Source organism: Hylobates moloch, unplaced genomic scaffold, assembly GCF_009828535.3.
Source record: "Hylobates moloch isolate HMO894 unplaced genomic scaffold, HMol_V3 SCAFFOLD_11, whole genome shotgun sequence".
In the NCBI taxonomy this organism is placed as follows: Eukaryota; Metazoa; Chordata; class Mammalia; order Primates; family Hylobatidae; genus Hylobates; species Hylobates moloch.
In genome coordinates, this window is record NW_026652286.1 from 6,674,403 (window position 1) to 6,700,565 (window position 26,163).

The 26,163-nt window shown below is 36.6% G+C and overlaps 1 protein-coding gene across 3 annotated transcripts in view; it reads left to right on the forward strand.

Annotated features, from left to right (window-relative positions):
• Positions 1–15,629: 15,629 nt before the first annotated feature.
• The window catches only part of LRRC4C (leucine rich repeat containing 4C), a 1,410,106-nt gene continuing 1,399,572 nt past the window's right edge, over positions 15,630–26,163 (forward strand). For all 3 annotated transcript variants that reach the window (XM_058446767.1, XM_032166235.2, XM_058446766.1), the window contains exon 1: positions 15,630–16,363. The gene's annotated coding sequence lies outside the window, so the exon portion shown is untranslated. The remainder of the gene's footprint in view (positions 16,364–26,163) is intronic.

The window sequence follows — 26,163 nt, forward strand, 5'->3', positions numbered from 1 at the left end:
CAGGCTGGAGTACAGCGGCGTGATCACAGCTCATTGCAGCCTTGACCTCCTGGGTTCAAGCAATCCTCCCACCTCAGCCTCTTGAGTAGCTAGGACTACAGGCGTGTACCACCACGCTCGGCTATTTTTTTTTTTTTTTTTTTTTTTTTTTTTTGTAGAGATGGAGTTTCACGATGTTGCCCAGGCTGGTAACAAATTCCTGGCCTCAAGCGATCCTCCTGCCTCAGCCCCCAGAGTGCTAGGATTACATGTATGAGTCACTGAGCTGGACCGATCTTTCTTAAATGTGTGTTTCGTGGTCATTTATTTCGGTGTTTAATATTGCTAGTGTTTCAGGTCTTTGTTTAGAAGTGTGGTGATGATCTCGTGACTAGAAATACGCTGTAAGAGCTTTACTCTTGTTTACATCAATTGGCCTATGGTGAAATTTGTTTTATATGCCATCTAACTTAAAGTCAGTTTCCAAGAACCTGTCAAAGTGAGGACTTACTATGTATTAGAGGATTTGTGTGGGCTATATGCAAATACTGATCATTTTATATTAAGGAATTGAGCATTTTCAGATTTTGATATTCACAGGAGGTCCCGAAATGATTCCCCGACGGATACCAAGGGATGATTGTACAACTGAAATACACTCTGACAAAATGGTATATTTGTTAAAACTTCCCAAAGAAGGTTTGCAGTGACTTCCAGTTTGGGATCAGTATTTACGCTTGAGACTGTATTATAACCCACACTATATGCAAACACACATACGCAGGGAGGTCAACCTGGATCAAGCTGATGTAATATTTTGTTACTGTTGACCTTAACTATTCTCATGTGGACAGATTCTTGTACATTGGATCAGAACAGAATCTAGAGAAAAGATTCAGTTAAGTCTTGGTAAAAAAAAAAAAAAAAAAAAAAAAAAAGAACTATTACAATGTTGGGCTTTTTATTATTATCACATTCAAAAAAATAGTTTCATGATAACAATTTTTAGATATTCTTAATACACTGGGATGGCCTAGTTTTTTCTAACCCTGGTTCTTATCCTGGCTATCCACTATGGTAGTTATGGAATATTTTTGCTCAGATTCCCAAATGAGTTTGCTGTACCTTAGGTTTATTCATACAGTTTCAGTGTGAAAATGGTTCTGTTAGTAATAATAATTTGCATATAATTTTGTCATTATATTAATAGCAATATCTATAATGGTATTTTGTAGCATTTATAATGGTATAATCTTTTATATGCATCATCATATTTGATTCCTACCATAAGCCTGTGATATAAATAGTTCATTACCGGCAGTTAGCTTTTGATAAGGAAATGAGATACCCAAAGAGAGAGATTTGCCTAGTGTCTCACAGCTATTCACCCTTAGAGACTTCTAGTTTAATGATCATATAAATATAATGACTGAGTTGGCTTCTACTCATAAAAAGCCTCAAAATAACCAAACCAGTGAGAAACTGTTCTGGCATAAAAAATATAATGTTGATGGAGGATATTATTTGTAACTGATGGAGGCTTAGCTACTTATACCTGTTGAGGGTATGTATGTGTGGGGGATCTTTTCTCAGATTTTTCAAACATTAACACCAAAACTATGTGAAAATCACATATTCTAACCTGTGGAATTTTTTTCCAATTCCTCTTTAGTTTGAAATGTCCCCCAAAAGCAGTGGTATGCTTAGAATTTCTTGTTCTACCATATCACAGAGAATTCTAAATGCCTTATACTTCCAGTAGAAATTATTGGCTAAATTTTGATAAGAAAAATCTACCTTTCTATCACTTAAATATAATGGGAAGATGGCAATCATAGCACCAAAAATTGACCTTGGAAGAAAAGGTTTTGTCAGTAATAAGCTTTTGGAGCATAGGATCAGATGGAGTCTTTAGAATTAGCTGAGGGGAAACAGTTGCCTAGCTAATTGTCTGGACAAAACAAAGGCAGATAAAAGGTGCCCCAAATTCCTTTCCACAGCCACACCACAGGATGATCAAGGAAGCCATACAGAAGAGGCTTTTTCTCCTCACCAGGACGAAAAGTATACTTTTGTGGTGTAGAGACCTTGAGTCATTCAAGCCATCACAGTTTTTCACAAGCACTAGTTTGGAAGCTGAAAGTGAAGGACAATACAATATAATATACATATTCTTCTGGAAACTGCATTTGATGGAAGGTGACTGAATGAGCATTACCAAAGTAACGAGCACCATTCCCTATGGGTGTTCATGGTTATATAGAAGAATGAACCTCTTCTTATATGGGTGGATGCAAAGTTTGTGTTTGTGTGTACACAGACATAACTCAATGTTCTTGAGGTAAAGGCAAATATTTCCTACTAGTTTTTTGTAACTCCTGAAGTTATATGTTAACATATGTATTTTTATTGGTTCGACATGACAGGGCTATTCGAATTATCAAAGAAAGAGCCAGAAGTATAATTAAATTAGAATTCATATCTAATATTCATGATACTGATGAAGACCAAAAGCTCTCCCACTTCCCTCATCTGACACAACTTCAACTTATGTTGTAATTTTGAATTAGAAGTAAGTGCAGGAAAATCTCCAAGAAAATTGAACTCCCTGTTTGCAATTACTAGCATTTGATGTCAAAACCCTTGAGTAATCTCCCCAAGCTTTAGTGCATGTAATTGTAAAGGTTAGACTTTGTAAGATGCTTGTTATCTACTTGTACTCATTTGGCCAAACTTCTCAACCGAGTCAAATGAAATGATTTATTTGGCCCCTATCTTATGGTAAGGAGAAGCCACAAAATGAGATCCAATGAAAAGAATGCCAAGAAAAAGCGCACATTACTCTCTACAGCCTTGAAAAACCTGATGTAAGACAACTACCCAAGTCCTGGAGTGGTGTGAGGAGGGTAGATGGTGGAGGGTTCTCCCAGATAAGAAATAACCATCATTCTAGGAAGAATATATATATATATATATATGTTTATTTATTTATATATTCTTTTATATATATTCATGTATATATTCATATATATTTATACATATCAATGAATTTTATATATATATAATGAATATATAAATGAGTTATATATATATATATAAAATCAAAACACAGGAAAGCTAAAAAATGCTATTATCTACGTACATAAAATCTCCTAACATCATAGCTAGTTTCCTGGATTTAAGTGCATATATTTTTTCTTTTTCTTTCTTTCTTTCTTTCTTGAGGAGAAGTAAATGTGAAGTTACCCCGGACTGTAGCAGTTGGAGACAGTACTAGGGAAAATGACATTTTTTTTGTCTACTTCAGTGTTTAATTATTCCCCAGATCCATTTTGTCTTTTCTCTCAGATGGGTATTCTCATGGAAGCAGTTCAATTTGCAATAGAATCCTGAAACTTTTTAATACTGCCTTCTTGTAAAGGTTGCTTCTCAAAGTTAGAGATAGCTTTTAAATGTAGAACTTTGTTCTCAAAGCTGCTGAAACTTTTCTTGGAGTAAGTTATCACTTTTAAATTCTCTTTCTTATAGGAAAAAAAAAAAACTTTACTGATTGGAATTTGAAGACAGTAAAGAAAATTCAGAATATAAGTGAGTGTGTGCCTAATACTTGATCTCCTATTCCATGAATAGTGCTTTCATACTGAATTTGATTAAATAAGGGAAAATTTCTAGTTTTATTCAAGGCATGAATATACAGATTCCTTGATAGTGGGTGTGGCCTTCATTAGCAATATAATAAAATATTTCTTTCTCTTTGCTTTCCACACACGGTAGAATTGCGCTTCCCTAATCTTTCTTCTTTTCTACTTTTTTTTTTTTTTTTTTTTTTTTTGAGACAGTGTCACACTCTGTTGCCCAGGCTGGAGTGCAGTGGAATGGTCATTGCTCACTATAGCCTAGACCTACCTGAGCTCAGGTGATCTTCTCACCTTATTCTCCCAACTAGCTGGGACCACAGGTTCACACCACCATACCTAGCTAATTTTGTATTTTTTGTAGAGATGGGATTTCACCGTGTTAGCAAAGCTGGTCTCAAACTCCTGGGCTCAAGAAACCTATGCACTTATGCCCCCCAAATTGTTGGGATTACAGGCATGAACCACCATGCCCAGCCTTCTCTACCCTTTCAAAGTTAGGTGTGCTATATTAATTTGTTTTTATAAACATAATATGAGTGGAAACAATATGAATCATTTCTTGAAGCTTTTGAATACAGTGTTTTACTTGCCGTATATTCTTGTCCATTAGAAAATGATTATGAAAGCATCAGTCAAGGTGAACTTTTGTCACCCTGAGATCCTAAGTAACTGCAATGAATTGAGCCCTTTTATCAACTGTTAACTCCAATGTAGGTTAAGGTCTGATGAATTTGTGTTAACAAGAAATTGTTTTGATTGTTTGGTTGGATTTTGTTATTGTTATTGTTTTTGTTACTGAAACAAAAACTGGTTTACCCTGACTGATTATAACAGAAAAGGATTTTAAAACCTTTATTCAGTTTTCTAGCCTCATGTTAAGTTGGTAGAGTTATTAAAAGTAATCTCTATAGTGTAAAATGTTTGCTTTGGACTTTTATCCATGATTAACAATAAACCATGTTACTGAGCTTTTATATTTTGCCTCTCCATACCACATAATGGAGACAGAAATGTATAAAAGACAATTGTCTAGCATCAAGTCCTCCTTCTTGGTGGGAAAAGCTTTGTTTCTGACTTCAGTCCTTCGCGTTTGCACTTCCCTCTGCCTGAAATGTACTTATTCCAGGTCTTTGCATGGCTAGTTTTTCATCATTTAGATATTCATATGCCAACCCTTGAGAGATTTGTTAATCAACCTAACTAAAATAGACTATTCTGTTATTCTCTATCACTGTATTAGTCTGTTCTCACATTGCTAATAAAGACATACCCCAGACTGGGTATTATTAAGGGAAAGGGTTTTGATTGACTCACAGTTCTGCATGGCTGGGGAGGCCTCACAATCATGGCAGAAGGTGAGTGAGGAGCAAAGTTGCATCTTACATGGTGGCAGGCAAGAGAGAGAGCATGTGCAGGGGAACTTCCCTTTATAAAACCATCAGATCTCATGAGACTTATCCACTACCACAAGAAGAGAATGAGAAACACACGCCCCCATGAATTTATTACCTCCCACCAGGTACCTCTCACAACAGAGGGGAATTATGGGACTACAATTCAAGATTTGCGTGGGGACACAGCCAAACCGTATCAGTCATGTAACATCTTCTATTTTACTCACTTTTCTATTTTATTTTACTCTTAAACCCTCTAAGATATTTTTATGCGTATTTGCCTACCTGATTTACTAATTAAAAGACTCCACTGGAATGAAGACCACATGATTGTAAAAATGTGGTCTGTTTGATTCAACATTGTGCTCCCAGCTAAATGAATAATAACTTGTATAAAATAGATTGTGGCCTGGGCACCGTGGTTCACGCCTGTAATCCTAACACTTTGGGAGGCCAAGGCTGGCAGATTGCTTGAGCCCAAGAATTAGAGATCAACCTGGGCAACATAGTGAAGCCCCATCTCTACAAAAACAAACAAACAAAACAAATACTAGCCAGATGTGGTGGTGCACACCTGTAGTCCAGGCTACTCAGGAGGTTGAGATGGGAGTATCACCTGAGCCCAGGAAGTGGAGTCTGCAGTGAACCGGAATGCCCCTGCACTCCAGCCTGGGCGACAGAGGGAGATGCAGTCTCAAAAATAAATAAGCAAACAAACAATAAATTCAGTTGTGATGTCAATTTTTGTTTGAATGGATAACTAGAGAATTGTTTCCAGCCAAACCAGAGTAACAGGGAACAGACCCATTCTCACCCTTTAAAAAACTAAAACAAATTGGACAAAGTGTTTGAAAGTGCAATTCCACTGGACAAAAGTCAGCATTGAATACTAAACCCTGAGGTTAGGGAAACAAATGAGGTAAGCCCTGTGATTGCCCCAGTTTACTGCTGGAGACAGTTTCCAGGCTGTGTAGTAGGGAGGGAGACCTTAGGTGGGGCCCAGAGTCTCCCTGAGTGGAAGCAATAGAGGCTGGAGTCTGTTGTGGCCCATCCAGCTAGAGTTCACAGGACAGAGTACCAAAAGGCGTACACTGTGGAGTGAGAATGCTCTTATGATCTGCAGAATTAGTCTTCATGTTAGTCTTCATCAGAGGACTAATCAGAGGATGAGGGAGAGGAAACTACCAGTACTAGGGAAATAACTACCTAAGAAAGCAAGAGGAACAATTCCAAAAGCTCACAAGAAGCCAGAAGTATTTTATGTTCCCACCAGTCAGAGAGGAGAAACTTCATAAGACGTGAGCATCAGGTAGAATATGCAGTGGGGCATTGCCTCAGTAGTGGGGGAACATTAGCCTTAGACTAAGGCTTCTCTGCTCTTGCCTAACAAAGCTTGCATTCAAACAATTAGAAAGGTCAAATTTCTTCCTAATAACTGTGTTCTAGAACAAACTCTAATAATCATATTTTGATCTGGTCAGCATGGTGAAACCCTGTCTCTACTAAAAATACAAAAAAAAAAAAAAATTATCCAAACATGGTGGCATGCACCTGTAATCCCAGCTACTTGGGAGGCTGAGGCGGCAGATTGCTTGAACCAGGGAGGTGGAGGTTGCAGTAAGCCGAGATTGCACCACTGCATCCCAGCCTGGGTGACAGAGTGAGGCTCCATCTCAAAAAAAAAAAAAAAAAAAATCAGCATCCAATAACAAAATTAAAAATTGTTGACATACAACGAGAATTATCAGACATGCTTAGAAATAATAATTTATAACCCACAGTGATGGGGAAAGATAATTAACTACAACCAATTGAGAAATAATGGAGATGAAAGATTTAGTAGAGAAGAACATTAAACTATATAAATATGTTTTGTGTTTTCAAGAAAGTAGATGAAAACTTAAATAAGTTAAAGAGAGGAACGGAAGACTTAAAAATCCAAAATAATCTCCTGTAGATGAAAACTGTAATATTTGAGATTTAGCCGGGTGTTGTGGCTCACGCCTGTAATCCTAGCACTTTGGGAGGCCAAGGCAGGCAGATCACCTGAGGTCGGGAGTTCAAGACCAGCCTGACCAACATGGAGAAACCCTGTCTCTACTAAAAATACAAAATTAGCTAGGCAGGGTGGCGCATGCCTGTAATCCCAGCTACTTGGGAGTCTGAGGCAGGAGAATCCCTTGAACCTGGGAGGTGGAGGTTGCAGTGAGCGGAGATCTTGCCATTGCACTCCAGCCTGGGCAACAGACTCTGTCTCAAAAAAACAAACATACAAAAAAAATGAGATTTAAAATATGCACAATGAAATCAATAGCATATTTGTTAATACAGCAGAAAAGATAAATGTATTTAAAGATTTAGCAATAGAAAATATCTAAAATGAAGCACAGAAAAAGACATGAAAAAGACAAGAGATTATCAGTGAGATGTAAGACAACGTTAAGTAATAAGCTGCCTACTATGCATGTAAATTGCAGTCATCAAAAAGACGGAATAGGGACAGGTAAATGATACGAAGAAATAATGTCTAAATTTTTTTAAATGCTGATAAAAATTATAAACTCAAAGATTCAGGAAGCTCATTGAAATCTAAGTAATATAAACCTGCAGAAAACATCATTAAATTACTTAAAAAATGCAGAGAAAAAGAAAAAAATATCAAAACATCCTCAGTGTGAAAAGAACTATTATGTACAGAGGAACAATAGCAGCAGAACCTTTCTTTTTTTCTTTTTTTAATTATTAATTAATTAATTTATTTACTTAGAGATGGGGTCTCGCCCTGTTGCCCAGGCTGGAGTGCAATGGCACAATCTTGGCTCACTGCAACCTCCGCCTCCCAGGTTTACACCATTCTCCTGCCTCAGCCCCCCGAGTAGCTGGTATTACAGGCACCTGCCACCACGCCCAGCTATTCTTTTTTTTGTGTGTGTGTTTTTAATAGAGTCGGAGTTTCACCGTGTTTGCCAAGATGATCTCGAACTCCTAACTTCGTGATCCACCTGCCTCAGGATCCCAAAGTGCTGGGATTACACTGCACCCAGCCTTTTTTATTTTTATTTTTTTTAATAATGAAAGCAAGAAGACGATGGACCAAAACTTTTTCAGACACACGAAAGCTGAAAAAATTCATCACCAGCAGTCCCAAAGTATGTTAAAGGAGGTCCTTCAGGCAGAAGAAACATGATAACAGATGGAATCTATATGTATAGCTATGAATTAAGAGCATAGGGAATTGTAATAATGATATGTCAGTTAATATCAATTCTTTTTCTTATTTTTAAGTCATCTTAAAAGGTCAATTGACTGAAGAAAAATAATATCAATATACTGTTGGGTTCATAACGAATGTGAAAGTAAGACATGATAATAATACACAAAGTCCAGATGAGGGGAACTTGATAAATACTGTTGCATACTTACATTCTACATGAAATGGTATTATATTACTGGAAGGTAGGCTATAACTTAAAGGTGTATACTGTAAATCCTACCGCAACCTTCCCCCCTAAAGAAAGAAAAGAATAGGCCTGATGTGGTGACTCACTCCTGTAATCCCAGCACTTTGGGAGGCCGAGGCGGGTGGATCACTTGAGGTCAAGCGTTCGAGACCAGCTTGGCCAACATGGTGAAACCCTGTCTCTACTAAAAATACAAAAATTAGCCGGGTTTGGTGGCCTGTAATTTCAGCTACTTGGGTGGCTGAGGCACAAGAATCGCTTGAACTCAGGAGGTAAAGGTTGCCGTGAGCTGAGATCATGTCACTGCACTCCAGCCTGGGAGTGTGTAAAAAAAAAAAAAAAAAAAAAAAAAGGAAGGAAGGAAACCACCAAATAAACCAATGAATGAGATGAAATGACATTTTAAAAATATTCAATCCTAACAAAAGTAGAAGAAGTAAACAAAGGATAAATCAAACACATAAGCAGAAGTGGCTGGACAGCAGATTTTAATCCAGCTTTATCAGTAATTACAACAAACTCAAATGATCTAATCATTCCTAATTATCAAGTATTGTAATATTGTGTAAAAAAGTAAGACATAACTATATGTCGATCAAAAGAAACTTTAAATAAAGGTGCACATAGGTTGAAAGTAAAAAGATGCAAAAAGAGATAGACTGCTACTAGTAATCCAAAAAAAATTGATGTGGCTGAATCAATGCCAGATAAAGTAAATTTTGTTAAAAAAGTTACCAGTGACAAAGAGGGTCATTTCATAATTACTTAATAATGAGTATTTAGTCCTCAACAAATATGTGTCTAGTAACAGAGCTTCAAAACCAGGTAAAACTGATAAATCTACAATTACAGTGAAGGATTTTGATAATATAATGATGGAAAATCATTTAAGAGTATAGAGACACTAAACGACATTACCCGCCAACTTGTTGTAATTGACATTTATAGAATGCTTCACTTAACCACAGCGGAACACACATTGTATTTAAGACCACAAGGAACATTGACCAAGTTATGCCATATTTTGGGTCACAAGGGAAATCTTAATAAATTTGACAGAAATCAGTTCATACAAAGAATGCTCTCTGATCACAATGGAATTAATATGAGAAATCCATAACAGAAAGATAAATGGAAAATTCCCAAATATTTGGAAATTAAATAACACACTTATAAATAAACCATGGTATAAACAAGAGACCAAATGAAAAATTAAAAACTACTTTGAACCAAATGAAAATGAAAACACAACATAATAGAATTTGTAGAATGCAGCCTACACAGTTTTTAGAGGAAAATTTATTGCAGTAAAAGCTCACATTAGAAAAGAATGGTCTCAAGTCAATGTCCAAAGCCTACATTTAACAAAGTAGAAAAACAAGAGAAAATAGAACCCAAAATAAACAGAAGAAAAAAACATTAATAAAGGCAGAAGAAGTCAGTTAAATGAAAAATAGAAAAATAAATTACAAAGCTGGCTCTCTGATATATTTAAAATTTATAAACCTCTAGCCAGACTGATAAAGAGAATGTACATATTTCCAATATCAGAAATGAGAGAGAGGGAATCACTATAGATTTTACAGATATTAAAAGATAATACAAAATTATTATGAATTGGCAAATAACTAATGAAGTAGTAGGTTTCAACTGCAGGCAATCTACACCCTGACTATTATTCTATTTAGAGCCTGAAGTTGAAAGAAGAGCCACAGTCCGTGATATACTATATAAAGCTTCTAAATTGAATTATGTCTAGCATGCTTTTTATTAGTAAAAACTATAAAAAATTATGCATTACCTGAGGTTTGGAGGGAGCTGTGTTAGGCTCTTTCTAGGAAATAAAAAGACATAAGACAGAAAAAAAGGTTTTTAAGATATATATTATGCATATAAAATAATAATAAATGTTAAGTGAAGATGGATTAAATATGCTTTAGATTTATGAGAGAAAGTAATTATAAAGTCCAAGGCCAACTTCATGGAGAAATTGATCCAAATAGCTCAACATTTATGCTGCACTTATCTAAGCTTGCAATTTCTGGATATAAATAGGAAGGCTAAATAATTTAAGAAACATAATAATGTCCAACCCTCACTAACCGGTTAAAATACTTTAAATAAAAGAGCCAAGCTTAATTCAATATGTAGTTAATGAAAATTTCAAGAGATGAAATAATAGAATATAATCTTTTAGGCTATTGAATGAATTCAGAAAACTTGAATTTCAGGCAAACTGATTTGACAATAAGCCAAGGATGGAACAAATACTAAATTAAGTTTCTGTTTTTGGCCTATGATACAGGTCACAAACAGAAGCACGAGTGGCATGTTGTAAACTATGCTGAAAGAAACTCCGAAATTGCAGTTTTCACATATAAATTGGAAGAGGAATCTGCTCATATTGATGGTGGTGGGATCTTTCATACTCAGTATTGACTCCCTCAAAATAAAACATATTCATATTAAAGCCATACATTTATCTGCTGTCTGTAGTAGGTGATCACTTATTATCTCAGACAAATTGAGAATTTTTCAGTAATGTGGATTTAGATGCATTTCTTCTTCCTTAATTCAAACATAATGTCCAGAAGTCCCAGATTATCTTGGCTTTTTTTTTTTTTTTTTTCCAAACTCGAGGTTTTCTATTACTAACATCTAGTAAAGAAGTTTTTGGCCAGGCACGGTGGCTCGTGCCTGTAGTCCCAGCACTTTGGGAGGCCAAGGCTGATAGATCACAAGGTCAGGAGTTCAAGACCAGCCTGGCCAATATGGTGAAACCCTGTCTCTACTAAAAATGCAAAAATTAGCCAGGCGTGGTGGTGTGCACCTGTAGTACCAGCTACTCTGGGGGCTGAGGCAGGAGAATCGCTTGAATCTGGGAGGCAGAGGTTGCAGTGAGCTGAGATTGTGCCACTGCACTCCAGCCTGGGTGATGGAGTGAGACTCCATCTCAAAAAAAAAAAAAAAGTTTTCAAATTTTTTTATTATTTTAATTTTTAATATTTTGCATATGAGGAAATAAAAGAACTCACAAGTGCTCTTCTTTCCTGGAACTAATATATTACCATGTGTCTGCTCTTGGTAATATACTTAGAGGACTATTGATAACACTAGGCTTTCCTGGAGTGAGGGAGGAGATGTATTTAATCTTACATAGCAATCTGATTTCGAAGAAACTTTTTTTCAACTTTAATATACAGATTATTCAACCCATCCTAGAGTTTTAAGATGCTGGATGAAGAACTATAGGCTTACTGATAAACTGTTTAATTTTATAACACACATTTTTAATTTAATGCATTTCTTCAAGAGACCCAGAAGGAATTTGCATATAACTGATGCCCCGTAGCCACCTTCTTGGTATTCCTTTCTCTCAAAACGTATGTATTGTATAGCTAATAATTGTCCAGTGATCAGTAGCCAAAAGATTCAATAGCCAAGCATCCATCCATTTAAAAGTGATAATTTGCTGTAGTCTGTCATTGAATTTCTGATTAAGAAACTGTAACTATTTTTATTTTATTTTTTTTTACCTTGTGTCTTAGCTGGGCAGCTTAAACAACAGAAATTTATTTCTCATAGTTCTGGAGACTGGAAATTCAAAGATCAAGGTATCACCTGCTGATTTGGCTTCTGGTGAGGGTTCTCTTCCTGGTTTATGAATTGACACCTTCTTGTTGCATTCTAACATGGCAAAGAGAGAGATTTTCTCTCTCACATCTCTTACTAAGAGGGCACTAATCCTACTTAAGAGGGCTCCACCCTCATGACCTAATTAACTCCCAAAGGCCCTTGTAGGGAAGAAAAAGTAGTATCTTTTCCTCACTCATCACAAAGTTTATGGCTGAGGTCCTTATATCAAATAAAAGTTTAACAAGATGAAAACATACAAATATATTTAATATGTTTCAGGGGACACGGGATCCTTCAGAAATGAAGACCCAAATAGATGGAAATTTATGTATATTTATGCTTTTGTTTGATGAATGGTATACAGTCATGTAGAAGAACGATTAGAGAAAAATGGGAAGATTTAAAGGTAATAAAGTGGAGAGAACTTAGCGAGGCCCATTTGTTCAGATTCTTCTTGGCATCTCTGCGTTTGCAAGGACAAGAATTTCTCAGAATTTCTCTTTTTTCAGCGTATGGGGAGGGCCCTGCTGGAACGAAGATTCTATGACCTTACTTTAGTAAGACCAGCTAGATTTCATGGCCAGTTTCAGGGGAGAAGGGAAGAGGAAAGCGAGAGTGACCTTTCTGCTTCTGTCATTTTCTTAAATGTCAAGGTGCCATATTTTGGAATAGTTTGTCTTGAATCTCATCACCCCACTTCCAAATATCATAGCATTAGGGATTAGGGCTTCAACATATAAGTTTGGGGGGACATAAACATAAGCACATAGCACTTTGTTAAATAGCAACACTTTAGTGTTTGGTGACACTATTGGCTTCAAAGCAAGTCTTGATGAGGAAGCAGTGTTTGCTGTTAGACTTCCTTCCAAATATCCTGTTTGAGTCAAGATATCACACAATCAAGAAAGTGATTTCCCTTTCCTGTTGAGTCTTAGGACACTTATATAAAGCAAGAATGCATATACAGTCATTCCTAGATATTCATGGGGAATTGGTTCCAGGACCCCTCTGTGTATCAAAATCCATGATTGCTCAAATGCCTTATATTAAATGGTGTAGTATTTGCATATAACTTATGCACATCCTTCATAAATCATCTCTACATAACTTATAATGCCTAATACGATGTAAATACTATGTAAATACTTGTTATATTGCTTTTTAAAATTTGTATTCTTTTTATTATTGCATTGTTATTTTTAAAAAATATTTTATGAATGTGAGACCATGGATACAGAGGGCTGGCTGGGATGCATATAATAAACTTTTAAAAAGTGGCGAATGTCACATAACTATAGGTTTACAAAAACAAGATCAAACCAACTCTTTGTAAAAATAAATTTAAAAACACATCTTCTGCACAAAAGGATTGATTAAATCATTTCTCTTCTTTAACTCGTTGGTCCACGAAGCCAGACACATAGTACAAATCAAATATCTACTTTATTTATAAGACATTTGTAGCACTGATAGATCACTTACTATGTGTCAGGAGATATGGTAAGCACATAATAAATATTAATTCATTCCAGTCCTAACAATAATCCTACTGGGTACATATTAGTGTCCTGCTTTCAAGTGACATAGTAACCTGATTTCAAAGAAAATTTTTTAAAAGTCAAAAATATAAAAAAATAGAGAGAGACAAATTGCACCCTCACCCCAATAAAAGACAAAGATGTATGACTTGTAGAGACTAATCACCCTATATAAGGAAAAACTAAAATTTGAACCTAGATCTATCTAAATTCCAAAGGCCAATTTTTAACACTATATTTTACTGACAATTTTGCCAATTAGTGCTGCGAGCTGGTATGTACCCATTAGTTATATTTAAGTAACTGAAGGCTAAGATGACATGCTAGAGTCTTTTAAACATTTCACATATTAACATAAATAGAATTGATAAAGACCAGTCAAAAGTCTTTGTACATTCTACATATGTGTTGCCTTTTTTGATGTTTGACTCCTAAACATGAATAATTCTTTCAAACTAATTTTTATAGACCAATTGTATTCATCCAATTTACAAACTGTTTTGTAGTTTAATCTAGTAGCTGCTATATTACATACAATATGTTGATGCTATACTTTATAGAACAAAATAAAATCACTAATAGAAATAGTATTATATGCAAGTCTAATCTTAGTTAATGGCACAGTGTTTTTTCCAATATTAATAATAGAAAATCTACCAGAGTTATGAAAAATGGTGATTTGAGAGGGATATTTGGAAAAATATAAAATGTAAGTTATTCTCTAAGTTCTTCTTTGCACCTTAAAATTTTGTAAGAATTCAGTTTTTTCATATTAGTCCCATCAATTTTATTAAGATCTGTGTTTACTAAATAAGATTAAATGCTTGCCATTCTTGGAAGAATTATTTTACCTGGGTTTTTCTCTTGTGACATCTGCTGGCAATACCTGGTATTACACTGCTCTATAATTCACCTTTATCTACCTTCTCCAACTGTCCGATACTTTTCCAGATACCAATTTGATTCAACTTAAAGAATATAGTGAGTGTCCTGAACTAATGAAAAGATATTTTAATATGAAACTGAATCATAGAAGCAGAAAATTTAGCCCTCTAGAGGCTGATAACTTATTTAGCATATTACACATGTATTTTAATTTTATTGCTTGGTACTAAAAGAGATGTATACTTTTTTCTGAAAACTTTAAGCTCTTTTCAGGTAAAAATGTTATGTATTATAATGCTTACGATGGACAATTACCAACCAATCCCTCTAGTGACACTGTCCCACACAGATGTTCTCTACAATTTGATAGCTATGTAATTTAAAAGTGTACATTAAAGTAAAACTGTGCAGGTGTCAAGTCTAAATTCATGTTTAAAAATGAATGAACTGTACCTAAATTGCTGTATACATCAGATCCATGGCTGTGAAGCAGAATACATGAGCAAACTTTTTATATTACCAGGAATCCATTTATCTATAGTCCCATCAGTCAAATTCAGATACTTGTTGCCAGCTCCAAGATTTATAGTCTGGAGCTGGTTTTTGAAATTGCTTTGTATTTCCATTTAACAGCCAGGGAAGCAGCATGTTAAAATTTTGCCTCGGTCTCCTTGGATCCTATTTATAAAGCTAATTTGTCTCCCCAGACATTTTTTTTTTTTCTCTTTTAAATGCCAGCTCTAGGCTTCTAAACCATTAACCCCCCTTCTTTATCCCAAGCAAAATACTGTCACAGACAATGCCGTTGCAGGACGGTGATGATTCCGATGATGATATAGTTCTCCCAGGCAGGATACAAACCATTTCGTCTTCTGGCCGGAGATGGATTCACTGCCCTCCTTGCAGACACGCAGGCTCACACGCGGAGCACTGGGAAGTACACATTTACTGTACTGCGTGCCGACCGCCTTGAAGAAACTGTAGCTAACCACCTTATTAGTATTCTTGCCTCCACTGTGTCTCACTTGCAGCATCAGAGGGCTGAGCAAATGCAGTAGAACAGGGACAGACACAGCTCTGGCAATCATCTCAATGCAGGCTGCCGAATGTTGGGGGTGGGGGATGCAGCACATCAAGATTAATAACCTTGCCATAATCCGGGGCACCCTGCAAGCAGACACCTCTGCTGATTGACCTGCTCCTGGCTTGATGCGTCTTCCTGGGGGAGAGGGATCCGGAATCTACCTAGTCCTGGGGCCCCCCGATTTTGGATGTTCATTTGATCCTTCACAGATCTGGGAAGGTAACAGTGAGCCGTACCATCTGCAGCACACAGCAGCTCTTGGAGGTTACTACTGACAGTTTTCATTACACTGGTTTGTGTGAGTGCGTGTGTTTGTGTGTGTTTGTGAGTGTGGGTGCCTGCCTTGCATGAAAGAGAATGTGTGAGTGTCCGTGTGTGTGTATGTGTTAGTGTGACAACCAAAGCAGGTATTTCGTACAGTAGGAGATTTCAACAGCGTGACAATATTCTCTGGGCACTTGGGCTCACAGTCTGTAGCCCCCACCCCCCGCCTTTCGCCACCTCCTTGCTTCCCCACTCCCCCTTCTGCTTTTGCCTTTCATGAGTTTTTGGCTTACTTTTTGGCGGAGTCTCTTGGACACGTTTTTGCTGGTGCTGGAAGATCAGATACATGGAACCTTTGAAAACTGATTATTTTTCTCCGATATGACTTAAAAAAAATAAAAAGAAGAAAAGAAAATAGAGTAGTGCATGGCAAGCTAGAGGATTGTAAATTTTCCTTGGTGAACTTTGAGGATCCATAAAGAAGGTAAGTCACGGGACTCCTCAGATCTCAGTTCTTGTTGTCTTGCAATGTTTGTGTTTTCCTGCTTGTTTTCGGAAATCTATATGCAGTTTATATGCTCATTTCTAGAGATTGGAATGCTCAGAAGAACTCAGTGTGTGGCATTTTGGGGCTATTTTTATGCCAAGGAGGTTATTTCCATTTGTATAACCATCCCCCCCATTCCTCTTACCATTTTTATACCTCTCTTGTTTATCTAACATTTTCACAGGGAATTCTGAATATATGAAATCTGGAAAAAAATAATTCCAGCTTTCTCCTGCCTTGCAATACTCTCTAAATTTGAGGAAAAGCATTAATCAGAAAAGCGACTGGTAGAGGCTCTGAGTTGGAGGCAAACTGTATCTGCTCAGAGACTGGGGGCTGGGGAGGTGGGGGTGTAATCCGGACTTTCATGATAACTTAATAGTAGACTTCCCCCTCCCCATAGCTCTATTTTTTTCTTCTTGAATAGTTATATCTGCTCTAGAGAGTAGCGAATGTGTGGAATACAGAAAAGCTGCTTCACCACCTCTTAATTGGAGCAAATGAGAACAAAGTGGAAATTGTTTAGTATTTTGAACCTCTCTCTTTTTGCACTGATTCTCTCACTATTGCATCTCATTAACCTTTCGGAATGCAGTGTCCCCTGATTAAGACTAGTGTCGCTCATTTTGGAACATCCTCTTACCCAACCTGGTCCCCCGAGAAGGGACTGTGCTTGAAAATTGCTCTTAATTGTCTATTCTTGGCTGTAAAAGCAAGTGGCATCAGGAATTCAGGTGACTTTAGTCAAACATCTTGCCTAACTCAGTCTCTTTAGTTTCCTGGTAGTTAACTGTGCCTTTCTTCACCCTCCCCCCGCCCGCCGCCCCCCTCATGCTTTTCCTTCAAAGTGAAATGCAGACAATATTTTACCTGTTTCAATCCCAAGGTTATTTAATTAAAGCATAGTATCATTTCATTGTGATAACATCTGTGTTCCTGTGTCTTTTAGGGTTTTCATCTCTGCATTGGCATCAATTAGCTTCTCCCCAGGAGTAAGAATCACTTGTAAATAGGTTTCTAAAATGCTGAGACCTCACATGAAGGCAACAGAATCTTACTCTTCATCTGCCGGTGCATGTGGATGGTTTCTCCTTAAAAGAATAGTGTTAGTTCATGGAATGTTAGCCAACTTGAACTGTTACTGTGGACACGTTCATGGAAGAGATGACAGGTGTGTTAACTAGGTAGAGAAGAGCATACCTAAGTGATTCTCTCCAGGTGTTGATGTCTATGTATAGAAAGAAGATGCAAATTGTAACATAATAGATTTATTCAGAGGCTACGTGGCCTGGGTCAAAGATTTATGAGAGCACCCAAGTTGAGAGATGTCAGGCATCATACTCAAAACGTTGATTTTATATATATATATATATATATGAGTTACAAAAAGAAAACAAGCAAACAAACAAACAAACACGAAACTTAAAGATGAGCTTATACTCTGGTATTACCCTAGGCTATCCTAGCCTTTCATCTATCTAATATTTTTTGCATAATGATTTTAGAGAAGCAGGTAAAAGAGGACAACTGTGAGAAGCTGCCCCTCCTCCACCCCTGGCCCCACCTTGTACCTGGTACTCCAGGCAGTGCTCTTGGTAAAAATTACAATGGGAAGACTCCTGTCAGTATAATTTATAATATGTCTTTCATGTCAATGATTTATGATCATGATATTTTCATCTGTTACCCGTGATGTCCAGGTAAATTTTTCTTATCTGGAGAGGAGGTTTGTTGTTTTCTTTTTTTTAATTTTTAAATGGCTTGAGCCTAGGAGAAACCCTAAACAAAATTTTATTTTCTTTGTGGAAAAAACAATCTGAGGTTCATAAAACCTGAAAGCGAGAATAATATATGAATAAGAAACATGAAGTTTCTGTTGTAAGGAGAAAGATCGTGATACTCCAAGTGCCAATGGGTCATGGCAGGGTATTGGAGGCTCCCCAAGCTCTGCCTGCACAATCAGCATTCCTTAAGTTGGTCAGCTCTTTATTAACCTGCATCTTTTGGCAACTAGCCCCAGGTATAGAGGATAGCATTTCAGGTCATCTATTTAGTGTTAGGACTGTTCTGAATAGAGAGAGGTCATTTGAAAATGTCGTTCTGGAATTTGGCCAATTAGTACCTCTGTCCGTTGAGGCTATTTATTGTTGACTGTTCTCCCATTCATATTCTCACCAACTACTGGTATATTTAGATGTGTGGTGTTGGTAAAAATTAATTGCATAGATTATTCTCAATACTACCTCAAAACAAAACAACAACAAAAGATACCAACTTGGTTTTTGTGTATTAAAGATTTCATAATTGTAATGAGTGAATCTTTTAGCGATAGCAACACTTTCATGATCACTTATTTTAGGCTAGTAATAGAAATGGGGTACAGCCAACTCAGGATTTTCTGATTACAGCTTATGAAATGTGCAAAGCATTTCTCCCATATCTCAAGGGTTCCTGATGGTGTTTGCACAACTGTAACTTTGCATCTTTATTTTCAGCTCAGGCCAGAACAATGATAAACAGCTTTTGATCAGAACCAACTCCAGGTCCATGCCTTTTTCAGTTTTATTTTGTGGTAGAGAGGGTTTTGAGGTTTACCAGGGTTTGTTTTATTGCTTAGAGAATTCAGAAAAGAAAGGTAAATGGGGGTAGGGAGCTTTCCATTTCAGTAGGAGTAACATGTCAGAGGCGCTAAAGAAAAGGCTAAAGTTCCCTAGAAGCAACATATGCAGAGTTATATTTTTAAAAGAATGAATTGGTGAAGGGTTTCTCTGAGTTTATTGGGGAGAATAAAGGACATTCCATTTCTTCTCTATTTAACTCTGTTCATTTGGCAGGCCTTTCTCTGGGACTCTGCTAAAGTCAGACAAGGAGGCCCAACATTCTTCTGTGTGTTTCTATGTTTTTAAGACCCAGAGCACTTAACACATGAATAGCTCTTTCCCTCTGTAACAAACGGGGTTGACAGCTGAAAAGTCAGCTACTGAGAACCTTTAAAAAAAAAAGCCAGGAACATCACCTAGTAAGTTCAAGAGCAGAGAGGAGCTTTTGGAGCTCTGGCCCTGGAGGTGGGTAAGGATCAGGTGGATTGAACTTGAAATTTTGATTGCTGAGTCATTACAACAGCCTAGAGCTGTATATTAGCTCAAGGAGCTGAGCTGATGCTGGAACTGGGGCTAGTAAGAATAGGCTAAGAGCATCAGCCTGCAATAGGAAATGAAGACTCTTGGGAAGTAGAAGATACACTCTCTGATGACAAATGCTATTTGTATGTCCTTGGTACTGTTCTCCATCTCTTCAGAACAACCTCTCAGGGACCCCAATAAATTACAAAATAAAAGATGGATTAATTGATGTGTGAATAGAGCAGGGGCTTTGCAATAAATTAAGCCAACTCACTCAATTATCTGCATCTCCATTTGGGACGACTCAGCAGCCACAGATAAAATGGGGAATGGTGGAGGCTGGGGTTAAAATTAGAAGAAAAAAAACCTCTGGATTGAGAATCAGAAAATGTCAGTCAAACATTGCAAGTATTGCTTAATGGTTGGTAGGTCATTCAAAGTCTTGGAACCTTGATTTCTTCCTATATAATTTGGAAATAACTATTCTTAACTCATAGTGTTGTTGTGAAGGCTATGATGAAATATTGTAGAAAAAAAGGATCTACAAATACACACTTATGTAGAAATGTAATGTGTTACAGTAATGATGACTTTATGTATTGTTCAAGACATAAAATGATTCCTCCAATATAATTTCAAGTTAAAGTGTGAAGCAGAACTGGTCTATTCTTAATGATTAGTGATTAACATTTGTGTTGTTATAGTTTTGGTGTTTTTCCAAATGTGTTGACTCTACCTCTTCTCAGTAATTTTTGTGGTACATTTTTGGTTACTTGTGAATATGTGTAAGTGTTGTGTGTATGTACCTGTGCATGCCTACATGCATAAATAATTACCCAATCTATATGAGGCATAATTTTAGTTCCATGAAAAATAGAAAATGTATTATGACCTGAATTCATTTTTGCTGGATATCCAGAAAACATAAGAAAAACTTGACTTGCCCAGACTTGGACATACACAGACAACTAGCAAGTCTGCAGTCACGAAATAACTCCAGTCCACAATGATGCTGTTGATTAGAATTTGAGTTACACTTTGGAATTATATAAATAAAATATACATTTATAATAACAGAACAGCATACAATGATTTTCACAGTGAGCTTCACTTGGTGGACAGATAGACCAGAATTAAAAAGCTGACTTGGAAGTTATGACAGCAAGAGAATATGGTAGTGAGAACAGGCTTTGGAGTTGAATAGAATGAGATCAGACACCTAATCTCTTTAAGCCTCAGCTGTCTAATCTGTAAAATAGGGACAATCAGTTATAAGCGATTCTGTGATGAGTGAATGAATAATTTTATATAAAGCACTTAGTAAAAAATTTGACACAAAATTGGACTTCTCTGGGTAGCTCACATATATTCTCTCATTCCTGTTCAACTAGTTTAAGAATAGGAAGACCATACTAATTCAGTGTATTTATATTTTTATACAGGGGGTAAAAACCCCAAATGTGATCTGAGTGCTAAGTAAAACTGGAGACAGAAAGCTATATTCTGAAAGCTATATTTCTGTAAATTAGCTCATTTCATGTACCATGGCTTCATCAGACCCTTTTTTGAAGCAGCCTAAGTACCCTTTTCAGATGTCATTTCACTTATACTCAGAACTTTCAAAATGGTACTGAATATAAGGAGCAATAATCACGTGCATCTTTCCATATGTTGTTGCAGAAACACAATTCAGATGTCACCAAGAGTTGTTAACATTGCTCTTTATCTAAAATCTCGTTTTGTTCAAAGTTAATGAAAGGATGCATATTTATTAAGCACCTACCGGGTACAAGCACTACAGTCATTGCTGTGGGGAGTATTAGAAGGACTCTCTGCTCATAGCTATTTGCTGCAATTCCTGTATTTGGACAGGGAATGCTGCAGTCTTAAAGGCTGCCCCTTGGAATTTTGACTTGATAGTTAAAAAGAATTAAGATTCCTCTGCCAGAATCTGACCTATGTGGGGCTGTGTCATTGTGTATGACCTTTATTTTGTTCAAGAACATATCAGAAAAGATGTAAAAAGCCTTGTTCCTACTAATGTAGCTGAGCTGAGCTGTCAGTGATGAGTCCAATTCTGCTTTGCTAACTCTGCATGGCTGGTACCACTTGACCCAGGTACTTCGGTACTGCAAAGTCAGCCTTTCCCTGTGCATGGAGGGAACAGGGTTTTGCCCTTCAGATTGTAGGTTCTTTCTATCCTTAAAATGAATGGATGAAGGCTGTTTTATGACTTTGTGAGAAGAAAGACAAGATCCATGCTCCCTGCATTTTAAAGCTTCATGCCATAAAATCTGATTATAGGAGAGTTAGAAAGGAAAGAGGGATGTCAATTGGTCAAAACAGCAAACACAAGTTCATTGGCCTCTACCACAGCCTTAAGCATCAGAATTTGTGGCCGAAGCTTTGCACTGAACTAAGGAAATTCCTTTTGTGATATGCTGCAAAATAGATTACCAACACACACCAAGAAAATATAATGTTATAATCAATTATCTCATAGAGTCAGCAAAGGTATTCTATGTGCCAGGCACTGTGCTAGGTATGTTAGATTATTTATTTATACTTCTCACATACGAACACACACACACAAAATAAGCAAGGTAACATTATTATTCCCATACTACAGATAAGGCAAAAAAAGGATTTATTTGCCCCAAATTCTGCCTCACTCCAAAGCCCATGTCTATTCTTTTACACCATGGTTTCTTTTATTTGTAGGATGCAAATCCAGTGCTTCTTCACATAATTATAGACAGTCCAGAGCAAGCCTTCTGTAAATGCAAATCAAGTAATCACATTCCCATAATAGGGCCGACTCTATCAGTGGAAAGATGTGATGTTAGTATCTCTAAGGGGCCTCTGAAGGGTGCCTCTCTGAACCAATGGGCCCCTAATATAGTACATCATCAGTACCATGTTTTTGTGGTCTTTAGCAGAACCCATAAGTTGAGGCAGATCTCTATTTAACTTTGACAATTACTTGAATCTTATTAAAATGTCTGATGCCATGTGCCTGATTGTACTGCAGTTACGGGACTCAGAGGAAAGTAAAGAAATGAAAGTCTTCTCTGTAACACTAAATCTTAAGTGGCATTAAGGAGCATTTGCAGAATTTACTGTATGGGTAGCATCTCCCAATATGTTATGTTTCATTAGTAATGTACCCTTGGGAAGGTTACTTTTGTAGCTGTATTTCCATATCTTACCTTGTAGTGTTGTAAAAAGATTAAGAAAAATAATGCCCACAAAGTGTCTAGAACAGAGATTAGAATTTAATTGGTACTCAGTAAAAGGTTTCTCATTATAATAATAATTAAATTTACTTATAATCATTGGTAGTATTAGTAATTATGATAATAACTTACCAGTTTCAGTTTGTATAAATGTTGTTGTACTCTGCAGTGCCAGAGACGATACAAATTATTACCAGCACATGAATAAACAGAGAAGCAAATATTCTTGTTTGTCTACTTATCAAAATATAAAACAGAGGAAGGAAATTATCTTTCAACATATTGATGTCAGTGGGGGACATGATGGAAAAAGAGTGACTGGTACAGAACATTCAAGGAGACCAGAGAAAGAAAGAGAATGAAGTCAGAATTTCATAAACTGGGGAATTCTTTCTAAAGTCAGGTTCTAAAATGTGAGCCATTAAACTCATTGCTTGGCTGTAAACAAGAGAAAAGGTCATATTATGAAAGCTTTCTTGAAAAAGAGAGGAAGTAGCAATCTTTCTTCCACTTAAAACTGTCAAGGAACAAAGAAAATTTTAACACCACCTTTTCTCTAATCCCTGTAAAAATTCTCTAGCTTTTTTACATAATGTAGATATTCAATTATATTTTATCTGTTTTTAATGTTCTAGCTGTTTCTTTACATATCTATTGAGCAAACACATTAGCATGTTGAATATTTGATAATAAGTTACTTAAAGATGAGAGATTTCAATTCCTTGTGTAGGTCCTTTCAATTTATACATTCATGCTTTAGGTAACAAGTCACAGAAACAAAGGCCAACTAAGCACACAGTGGTGCAGGGTGTACATTTTTTGAACCATATGATTGGAATTAAAACCTGTGACCATGTATACCTTGACCCCAGTAGATACTCCATATGGAAGAAGTAAAGAAAATAATCCATATAAATTGAGATAAATGTTTGAATAACATAGTAAAAAATATGTGTGAAGTGAAAACATTTAGAAAAAAAATCAATCTAATAAAGGCATACTCTTTACTGAAAACAAGCAAATGATTAATAACACGGACAGTGGATGGGTTTGCTAATTTCTTTCTGTTGGAGACATCCAGCATGCATAGTGACAGCAGTCTGAATATAGATACATACAAGGAAAAAACTCTACTCTCCCTTCTTCGAAAGGAAAGCCATGTTTATATGTGACTTTTGCTCAGGGTCATTTTCTCTACCAAGGTACCTGGACTACTATTAAGCATTAAACATATTATCAGTCAACCTGTTCTGATTCCAGTGCCCAAGTAAGAGCAGATATAAAAGCAGTTTAAAATTTTTCTGAGTGTTTCCCTGGCTGCCAGCACTTTCATGAAATAGGTCTGTTTAGCTCATGAATAGCTAACTTCTTCCTGTGTTCATCTGGTTGATGCTATTTCCTGTTTTCCCTTTCTTTATCCTTGACCTGTCATGCCTCACTGCCATGACTCTCCTGGATGTGTTTTTGCTGCTTCAAGTTTGATTTTCGTCTCTTCCATCAGTGTAAGCACTGCTGCATTTTTTTTAAGCTTTTGCTAAATGGAATTCTGTTCTTCCTATCTAATACATATTTTTCTCCAAGACTAATTTGTCCAGCACCATATACATACATACACATACACACACACACACAAAAATCTATATCTATATCTATATCTATATCTATATCTATATCTATATCTATATCTATATCTATATATGTCTATGTGTGTCGGGGCAATGGGTGGGGGTGTTTAGTTTTTAAAATAACCCTATTCCTATTCCTGAACCTCAGAACGATGTCATGGATCTAGGTCAAGAACACTTTTGCATAAGTCAGTCAGAATTCTCAATGAACGTCCTTGTGGGTAACAGTACATTCTTTTGCTTCTGTAGTCATTTCAATGGTGTCATTTATTCAAAATTTGTTTATTAAACACCTACTAGAGTCACTATTCTATCACAGTTATGACGTGGAACACAAAGTTGTAAACAATGCGATTTTTCCCTCAAGTGTGTTCATATATTATTGTTGACATGATATTGACAGAGGAGCAATTAACTTGCTAAACAAGGCAGCGCAGGATTCAGAACAAAAAAATAATAAAGTCAGCACGTAAAACTCAGAGAAGGGAGTTATCCCTGAGGAATTTGTGGTTGGGGAAGATTAAAGAAGGAAGGGGAATTTGAGGTTTGTCTTAAATATGTATATTGTGAAGCAGCGATAATGTTTCCGAAGAGAAATTAGAAGAAATTACAACTTTGCATATATCAGTGCTAATAGAGTAAGGAAATATATCAAAAAGTATTTGGTAGGAAGGAATGAAGATATAGGTTGGAGCCCCGTAAAAAGCCTTGTAAAAACCCACAAAATTGACACAATAGCTAGCACACATGTAATTCTATGGTATTTCAGATGATGTATTGAAAACTTTATAGTTGCATACAGGGGGCATCATTATTCTCAGGATACAGATGAGGAAACTGAGCTATAGACAACTTGTGATTTGCCCAAGGTAAAAACTCATTAAAAGCAGTGTCTACCTGAATGTCTACCTAGTTGCATCTGTCTACAAAGCCCTGGAACCTTGACTGCTCTCAGTTTGGGCATTAGCTTGCCTAACACTTAAAGCCAGAAACAGCTACTTTTCTCTATTATCTTTTAAATATTTCTGTGGTTGCTTGTGTGAAAATTTTTTCCGCCTTTGCTATAACATTTTTTTAAACTTAAACAATATTCCTGGACTCCTCTTTCTCTTCTACCAATTATTGCCAGAGAGCTTAGAAAACAAAGACACAGAGACTCACCTATTTAGTGTCCTCAGTTTCTCTTCTATTTTCTGGAAGGGGTGCCAGTCCCTTGTACAGATGGTCTGTCGGACAGACAGATGGTCCAAGCATCTCTAGTGCTATGTTCTAGAGGGAAACATGTCTAAGAACTGCCAGCTCAGAATGGAATGGCACTTAACACAACCATGAAGAGTTGACAAAAAGGCCACTCTCTGACCTTCTAGTCTTCAGCCTAATTTTTCCTTTTTAGATTTTTAGTTTTCAGAGATGAGAGAGACAGTTTGTCTGCTTTGAGTAGACGCCAGTTTCTCTTTCTCTCAAGCTAGAGGGATGACAGTTTCACAATAATACATTTAGAAACTTGCCAGGTAGTTTCAAAGGATGTTTATTTTTCTTGGCTTAGAATCTGGATCCAAGATAAGGGTCCAGGAAAGGCAAAAGGGAGACTATTTGAAGAGAGTCAGCTCTAATTCTGACCACATCTACTTAAAGAAGCAACAGAGCTTTTTTCTTTTTTCCATCAAGAGGAAAGTAACTGCTCAGATTGAATCTTTGGTCATTCCTATCATCCTTGGGTAGGGGTCGGGGGAGGCCAGTAGAGAGTCACTTAC